The following is a 7,756-nucleotide window of genomic DNA, read 5'->3' on the forward strand; positions in this document are numbered from 1 at the left end:
CCACTGAGTCATCTCCCTAATCTTGTAAATTAAACCTTGCCATAAGTATTTATGTAGAGACAAAAACATGTCAGTGGTTTCTACAGTCACTGGGTCTCGGAGCTTATCCCAGCTGACTGTTGATAATCCCACTGTATGCATCCGGGAACCTGAACACAGGTGGCTAGGAGCAGAACTTCATTCCCATCCGGATGCCATCTCTAAATGTCATCTCCTAGCCCCATGATACTATCCATAGGCAGTGAGTCACCTGCCTGGGGTGATGCTTTGCTGCAAGGTCCCAGCATGCTGAGCCCACTGGGACATAGACACCATCTCCATGCTCCCTCTTTCTAAGCTAATTCTCAGCAGAGTGAACGACTGTCTGTTGCTCATGAGAGACTGTCAAGCTGCCACAATGACTTCCCAGGAGAAATCCCAGGGAGTCCCACTGACTTGTGTATTGAAAGTGGGGTAAGAGAATGTTTCCAGAAACACTCCCAGGGAACAAATTAGTAATTGGGAAAGAAAGAAACAACCAAAATGTTCTTTCTAAACTCACATGCCTGTCATTAAATGTCTCCAGGGGGACAAGGGCAGAGAAACCAGGACAGATTTGGGGAAAGGTTGGTCTAATTCTTTTTATTTCCTCATTACAGAAGTTGACTCGTTCTGAGTCAGTGGAGAGATACCACTGTTAATTGCCAGTACACACTTGCTCATCATGGTATGCCTTCCGTGTGTCGTCTCCAAAAACAGTCATAGTGAAGAAAAGATTGCACACTAAGAGAAGGCAAAGGTTCCCCAGCCTGGACCAGACTCATAGGATGGTCTACTGTGGGTCGAGGAAGTAGTAATTGAGAATACTCATTAGGACTTACAAATAATTGTTCCTATGGATTAGAGAGAATGTTTAGTGTTCCCATCTTTCTCACTTAACTATATTTCAAAAAGCAGAACGAAGGAAGCAGAGATCAATAGTGAGATGGAGGGCCACAGCTTTGCCCGGGACCAGAGTTGAAAGTGTGAACTCATCAGATCCACAGAGCAAGGGACACACCTAAGAACTTCCTTGTGTTAGAACCACTTCTTGGGACTGGAGAGGTTGCCCAATAAATAAATAAAAGTTCTTGCTTCAGAAGCAAAGATTTGGGGATGATCCCCAGCACCCACAAAAAATTAAAAATAAAAATAGAAACATAAAAATGCTGAGCACTGTTAGAAGATGTTTGTAAACCCAGTGCTGGGGAGATAGAGATAGAAGAATCCTTGGGGCTCAGTGGCTTACCTAGCCTAGCCAAACTGATAAGACCCAAAGTGGACAGCTCCTGAGGAATGACATCTAAAGTTGACCTCTGGCAACCACATACACATAGGATCATATTCACTCAAACATGGTTATTCATACATACACAGTCTCTATCACCTATCTATCTATCTACCTACTACCTATCTATCTACCTACCTATCATCTACCTGTCTGTCTGTCTATCTGTCTATCTACCTACCTACCTACCTACCTACCTACCAGTACTGCTGGTTTTGTGTGTCAACTTGACACAAGCTGGAGTTATCACAGAGAAGGGAGCTTCAGGTGAGGAAATGCCTCCACGAGATCCAGCTGTGGGGCATTTTCTCAACTAGTGATCATGGGGAAAGACCCCTTGTGGGTGGTGCCATACCTGGTCTGGTGGTCCTGGGTTCTATAAGAGAGTAAGCTTTATAAGAGAGAGAGCAAGCCAGGGGAAGCAAGCCAGTAAGTAACATCCCTCCATGGCCTCTGCATCAGCTCCTGCTTCCTGACCTGCTTAAGTTCAAGTCCTGACATCCTTTGGTGATGAACAGCAATGTGAATGTGTAAGCTGAATAAACCCTTTCCTCCCCAACTTACTTCTTGGTCATGATGTTTGTGCAGGAATAGAAACCCTGACACTACCTATCATCTACTATCTACCTGTTGTCATTTATCATCTGTCTATCTGTCTGTCTATCTATCTATCTATCTATCTATCTATCTATCTATCTATCTATCTATCTATTTTCTTATCTAAGCATAAGGACTTACAGTTGTAATCTCCATTTAAGAGATAGTAGGAGAAAGAATGTCCCCAGTTCAAAGCCGGTGCTACGGTGTTAGACTCTGTCTCAAACATTTTCCTCCTAAACAAATAACAAACAAACAGACCCCTCTTCTTTTCCTAACACCAACAGAAGTCTTCCTGAAGTTCTCAAGCTTGGTTAGAATTTGTATTTGGGGTATTAACTTCTTTTTATCTTAATACATAAAAATTACAAGATGAAATATCCATCAATCTCCTGCCTCTAGAAGCATTGCAGGGGTGGCTGCTGTATCACTGTGTGTCAGTAGGTGGGCAGAGAGGAGAGAGGCTATGTCTATGCTCAGTGCTCTGACCTGGGAACATCTGAGTAATGAGTAGCCTAACACTCCCTGAACAAATCGAGCCTGAAACAACCACCATCCTGGTGCCAGGTGACTGGAAGGGTCTCCAGGTTGAGGGGCAAGGTGGAGACTAGAAGAGCCCTACCTGGGACTGTAGGCCTGGGTGGGAGTGAGTCTAAGATAGACAGGCCACTTGGGTGGGCAGGGTGAGGAGTGATCTGGAGACAAACATCAGACCTGATGGCTTGGACAGGGAGCTAGCCTGAGATGACCACCAGTTTGGCACTGCACAGGTCTGGGGGGGGGGGGTGAGAAACTATGTTCGAGATGAGCCATGCCTGGTGTCATAATGCATGGCAGGGCCTAGTACTCCTGAGACCACTCCTGAACTGACCCCAATTACTCAGAGAGTAAGTGGTGGAGAAACGGAAGAGAAAGAGAAAGATGTGGGCACAATGAAGAGAGGCAGAACTCGAGACTCGAGGGTAGTGAGGAAAGGCCTGATGTGGGTAGCCAGTGATGCCACCTGGGACAATGGCCTGTGCTGTCACCAGGTACCATGTCTAGGTCCATGGCCTTGCAGTAGCAGGGGTCTGTTACCATCAAAGACAGGTCCGGGCTGCCTCCTAGGAATATCTGAGGGTTGTGCAGAACTGACCTCACCCCTTACCTGGGTATTGTGGGAGAGCTGTCTTTGGGGACATGAGAGCAGGAGAGCTGACCCCACCCCTATCCAGCTGTAGTACTCAGGAGAGTGGCCTGCACATATAGGAGTTGTGGGCGCGGGCACGCACTCACGCGCGCACAAACACACACACACACACACCAGGATACAAGCACAGGAGAGCTGACCCTATAGGGTCATGAGATCAGGAGCACTGGTCCAGTCTCTGACCTGCTCCAGCACTCAGGGGAGCAGGTCCTGCATCTCACCTGGGCAGTAGAGTAGAGCTGACCCTGATGGCAAGGGTGCGGGTGAGCTGGCCCTAAGGGTGTGAGCATGGGAGAACTGGTCCTTACAACTTGTCTGCCATGCAGTGATACGAGCGAGGGAAAGATGCCCTTGCGGTAACCCCTTGCAACAGAAGAGCTGGCCCCGAGGTCATCAGAGCAGGAGAGCTTGCCCTACCCCTCACTGGCTGTAACACTCAGGAGAGCAGGCCTCCACCTCACCTGGGCAGCAGGGTAGAGCTGGCCCTGGTTGCAGGGGTTGCTAGTGAGCCAGCCCAAGAGCAGGAGAGCAGGAAAACCCACAGGCTGGCCAGCTCAGATACCTCTCAGGTTCAGATCCAGGGCAGGGCATTGTTCCACCCCAACATCTACCTCATCAATGAACTGCTGGAGTGTATGAAGGAACGGGTCCTACAGATTCAAAACTACAGGATCTCCACCACACAGGCCAACAACAGGTCATCAGAGGGGATTCCCAGGGAGGATCCAGTATTAATAATATAGCAGAAGCCAGAGTCCTTGACCTAGACCAACAAGTCACTGCAATGAACATTTGCAAGCAAAGAAGTGTGGACAACAGGGTATACTGTGGGACACGCTGTGATACACTACAGCTTCTGCAACAAGATATTTTTCCTCTGTTGGGGGCAGGCCATAAGAGTGGAAGGGAGTGTACAGGGGAAGGGGAGATAAGCGGGACTGGGGTGCATGATATGAGATTCACAAATAGAAAAACAACAATAAAAAGCTTTTTTAAAAATGAAATTTCCATCAGTTGAATAAGAACCATGGAGGCATGTACTTTTGCTGCATTACCCGTGCAGGTTCAGTGGATCACTTCCAGCAAGTCGCCGACCGCCACTGACCACAGGTATTTCACATACAAGATGGTGACAGTTTCTTGACCTGCTCTATGTAAGTTGTGGGGGGATCGTTCTGCTGCTCAATGCAGAATAACAGCTGCTGGTATGAGGCTCCTACCATGTGCTAAACGCAAAGCAGGCTTCATCTCAGTTAACCCACGCGAAGGGGATTCTTGCCAGATGAAGTTGTCATTTAGTCTTACAGGGAAATGAAGCTCAAACAGGTAACCCAAGCAAAAGTGCCCTGCATCATTATTAACACTGTCAATAGTAGCGTGGCCAAACAAATTAGAAGAAAATACTGAGCCAAACAGCTTGGACATGAAACGGGGTTCAGGAAAGCTTAGTCGCCAAGTGTGAGTGTACCCTTTTGGACGAATGGTGAGTGACTCCTTTGAGAATCTTTGGCAAAGCAGGAAACCTCCTTTCCAACCCAAAGCACGTTAGCATTCAAAGGAAAGCATCATCATATGGTTACCCAGCCAGTTCAGAGCTTGAGGGTCCCAGTAGTGGCCGGGCCACTGTCCCAGGCTACCTTCCTCCACGCTCAGCTGCTCCCTTGGCGGCCTCCACCCCCACTCCGTTATTAGGTATGCATTTCAGATTTTGAATGGATCTCCTTGTCTGGTGTTAATTGACAGTGAAAACCCGGTTTTCAAAGCCAAGGTCCGAGCGCTGAAGGTAAGTGATCAGAAGACTGCCCTTGCAATAAATCACAGCGGCACAGGTCACAGTTTGGAGTGTGAATGCAGTGTTCAATAAAGAAACACACCCCACCTTTCAGCTTCGAGCCGACCTGGCTAATTGACCCCATTGTCGTCCCTCCATTAATCATCCTGGCACATGGGGCAAGAGGCAGTTTCACTGCTTAGGCTCGCAGGGAGGGGGGGGGGAACCTCCTCCACGAGGGGGCGGGGAAGGGCAGAGGGGGCAGTTATAATGGAAAAGGAAATCATAGACAATTCTGCCTTAATTAACTCATTGGATTTCCAGGTTGGCCAGCCACACTTTAGTCTGCTGAAGGAATGTGGGGGATAATGCGGGGGCCTTCATTAACTTCACACCAGGATGCAGGAGTTTGGGTCTCTAACAAAAGCAGATGTGAGCATCTGTACCCCATCCAGAGAGCCGCTCTGCCGGAGGACCAGGGGGTTAGCCTAATGCTCCATCATCATTCAGTGTCATCGATCTCCCCAGACCCTGATTAATAAATTGCAGCACAGGTCTTTTACAGCGGTGACTACAATTTTATTTCGCCTATTAGAGGCGCGTCACAAAGTGTCCCAGCCATGTGGGACTGGCTTACGGTTCCCTTCAGCGCCTCCCACCCCCACCTTCCACCCCTCAGGGCCTGGGGATGGCTCTGAGTTTGCTTGTCTGGAGACAAGCATGGATCTATAGAGACTCCATGACAGGGGCTGGGGGTGGGGTGGGGTTGGGGTGGGAGGTTGGGGGTGGGGGTGGAGTGGGAGGCAGCACTTGTGTCAGGCTTCCCCCCATTTGCTAATCTCACCCTGCACTGACCACAGGGGACAGTTAGGGTACTTCAGCAGAGGCCGATCACAGAGGCATCTCAGGCAGGATTTGTTTCTTACCCAACAAATGTAACTTGGGCAACTGCAGTATGCCAACATTGTACTGCACTAGAAACAGACGCTTGTACATGCACATGCACAAAATACACCCATGTACATGTACGCACACAAAATGCATGCATGTACATGTACACACATACACACACACACACACACACACGAGAATCATTTGCTAGTGGTTGTCAGTGAACTTAGCATTTACATTGACCCATTTATACTTTCAAAATACAAGAGCTGCCCTTTTAGACCAAGCTGCTTCAAATTAGCTCTTATTAAAAGGTCTGTTTTCCCCAATGATTAACCACTATTATTCATGAACACAGTAGTTTCACGGTTCACATACAGCTCAGACAGTCAGAAACTTTTCATTTTGAGAGACGGAAGAAGGGAGGAGGAGACAGACAGACAGATAGACAGAGACGGAGAAAGACAGAGACAGAGAAAGGAGCCATTGCTCATTTTACACTGTGGTCCTCCCCGCTGCTCCTCCTCCACTCCTTGTTTCATTACTGTTAATGAACTTAATTGTGTGGTTTCAAAACGCCAGCCGGAGGCATCTTCCCTCTCTATCCCCCTTAGTGCTGAGATCCGGGTCTTGCTGCTCTCCAAATTAACTTGTAAGCAGATATTTCAAGTGTGTGCCCTGCTCTGACAGGCACCTGGAGGGGGAAATTTGGGCCAAAGATTCAGGGCAAAGTCAGATGACGTGTTGAGAAAGACAAAGTGGGTACCTTCAGACCCCCACCTAGTGCTGTGTGTAATTCAACCCCAGTTAACCATATTTATGGCTCGTCTACTCTGCGGCAGTCATTGTGCCAGTCACTACATTGAGAGAGTTGATAGAAGACAGCCACTGACCCACCTCAAGCGCCTGGTTTCTGACCAGCACATGAAATAGATCAAATTTCCTTGGTGTTTCTGTTAACTGCACAACCAGAACAATAGTATTGAAATGCTAAGGCAGCTTGGCTCAGAGGGGAAACCTCTGTCTTTGGAGTCATAGAAATGACAATAGACTCTGGACTGTCCAGTTATAGTGTGGGCAGTCTTGTTTGAGCGAAATAATCTTGCTAAAGCACAGCGATGGTGGTGCCCTTGTATATATGAACATAAAGATATATACATATCCGGAAAAATCTGCTTCCGCCAGAGATGAAGACAATGCTTTAGAGAGAAGTTTATTATCACATGTTGTTATTGTAATTATTACTATTATTTATGTGTGTTGGGGTCATGCTTATGGTATGTATACTTACTAGTGTGTTCACTGTGCATGCATCATGTGTGCATGTAGAAGTCAGATGTCGTTATTAAGTGTCTCCTGTCACTCTCCACCTTAGTTTTTGAGATGGTGTCTCTCACTAAACCTAAGTTTTAGAGATTCAGCTCGCCTGGGTGACTAAGGAGCCCCAGGGACCTGCCTGTCTCACTGCTCCAAGCACTGGGGTTAATGGTGTGCACCGCCACAGCTGACTTTCTATGAGGATGCAGGAATCCGGACTCAGGTCTTCATCACTGTGCAGGGGAGCAGGCACTTTATCAACTGAGCCACCTCTCCAGTCTATCACTTAAGAAACTTCGAGTCGGGTGGTGGTGGCGCATGCTTTAATTCCATCACTTAGAACACAGAGGCAGGCAGATCTCTGAGTTCAAGGCTAGCCTGGCCCACAGAGTGAGTTCCAGGACAGATAGGATCATACAGAGGAAAGCTGTATTGAACCCTGCTCCCCATCAAGAAGGAGAGAGAGAGAGAGAGAGAGAGAGAGAGAGAGAGAGAGAGAGAGAGAGAGAGAGAGAATAAAGAAAATTTAACAAATTACTGCAAAGACTGCCCATCTAAATAGTATTTAAGATTAGACTAAAATGTTTTGTAAAGATGCCCCTCAACAGAGGAATGGATACAAAAAATGTGGTACATTTACACAATGGAGTACTACTCAGCTATTAAAAAGAATGAATTTATGAAA

At 47.4% G+C, this 7,756-nt stretch overlaps 1 non-coding gene across 1 annotated transcript; it reads left to right on the forward strand.

Annotated features, from left to right (window-relative positions):
• Nucleotides 1-2,294: 2,294 nt before the first annotated feature.
• Nucleotides 2,295-2,426, forward strand: LOC115029296. The gene has a single exon (XR_003834871.1). It is a non-coding gene; the product is annotated as a small nucleolar RNA SNORA17 (small nucleolar RNA).
• Nucleotides 2,427-7,756: the final 5,330 nt, after the last annotated feature.

This window comes from Mus caroli, chromosome 14, assembly GCF_900094665.2.
Source record: "Mus caroli chromosome 14, CAROLI_EIJ_v1.1, whole genome shotgun sequence".
Taxonomy (NCBI): domain Eukaryota; kingdom Metazoa; phylum Chordata; class Mammalia; order Rodentia; family Muridae; genus Mus; species Mus caroli.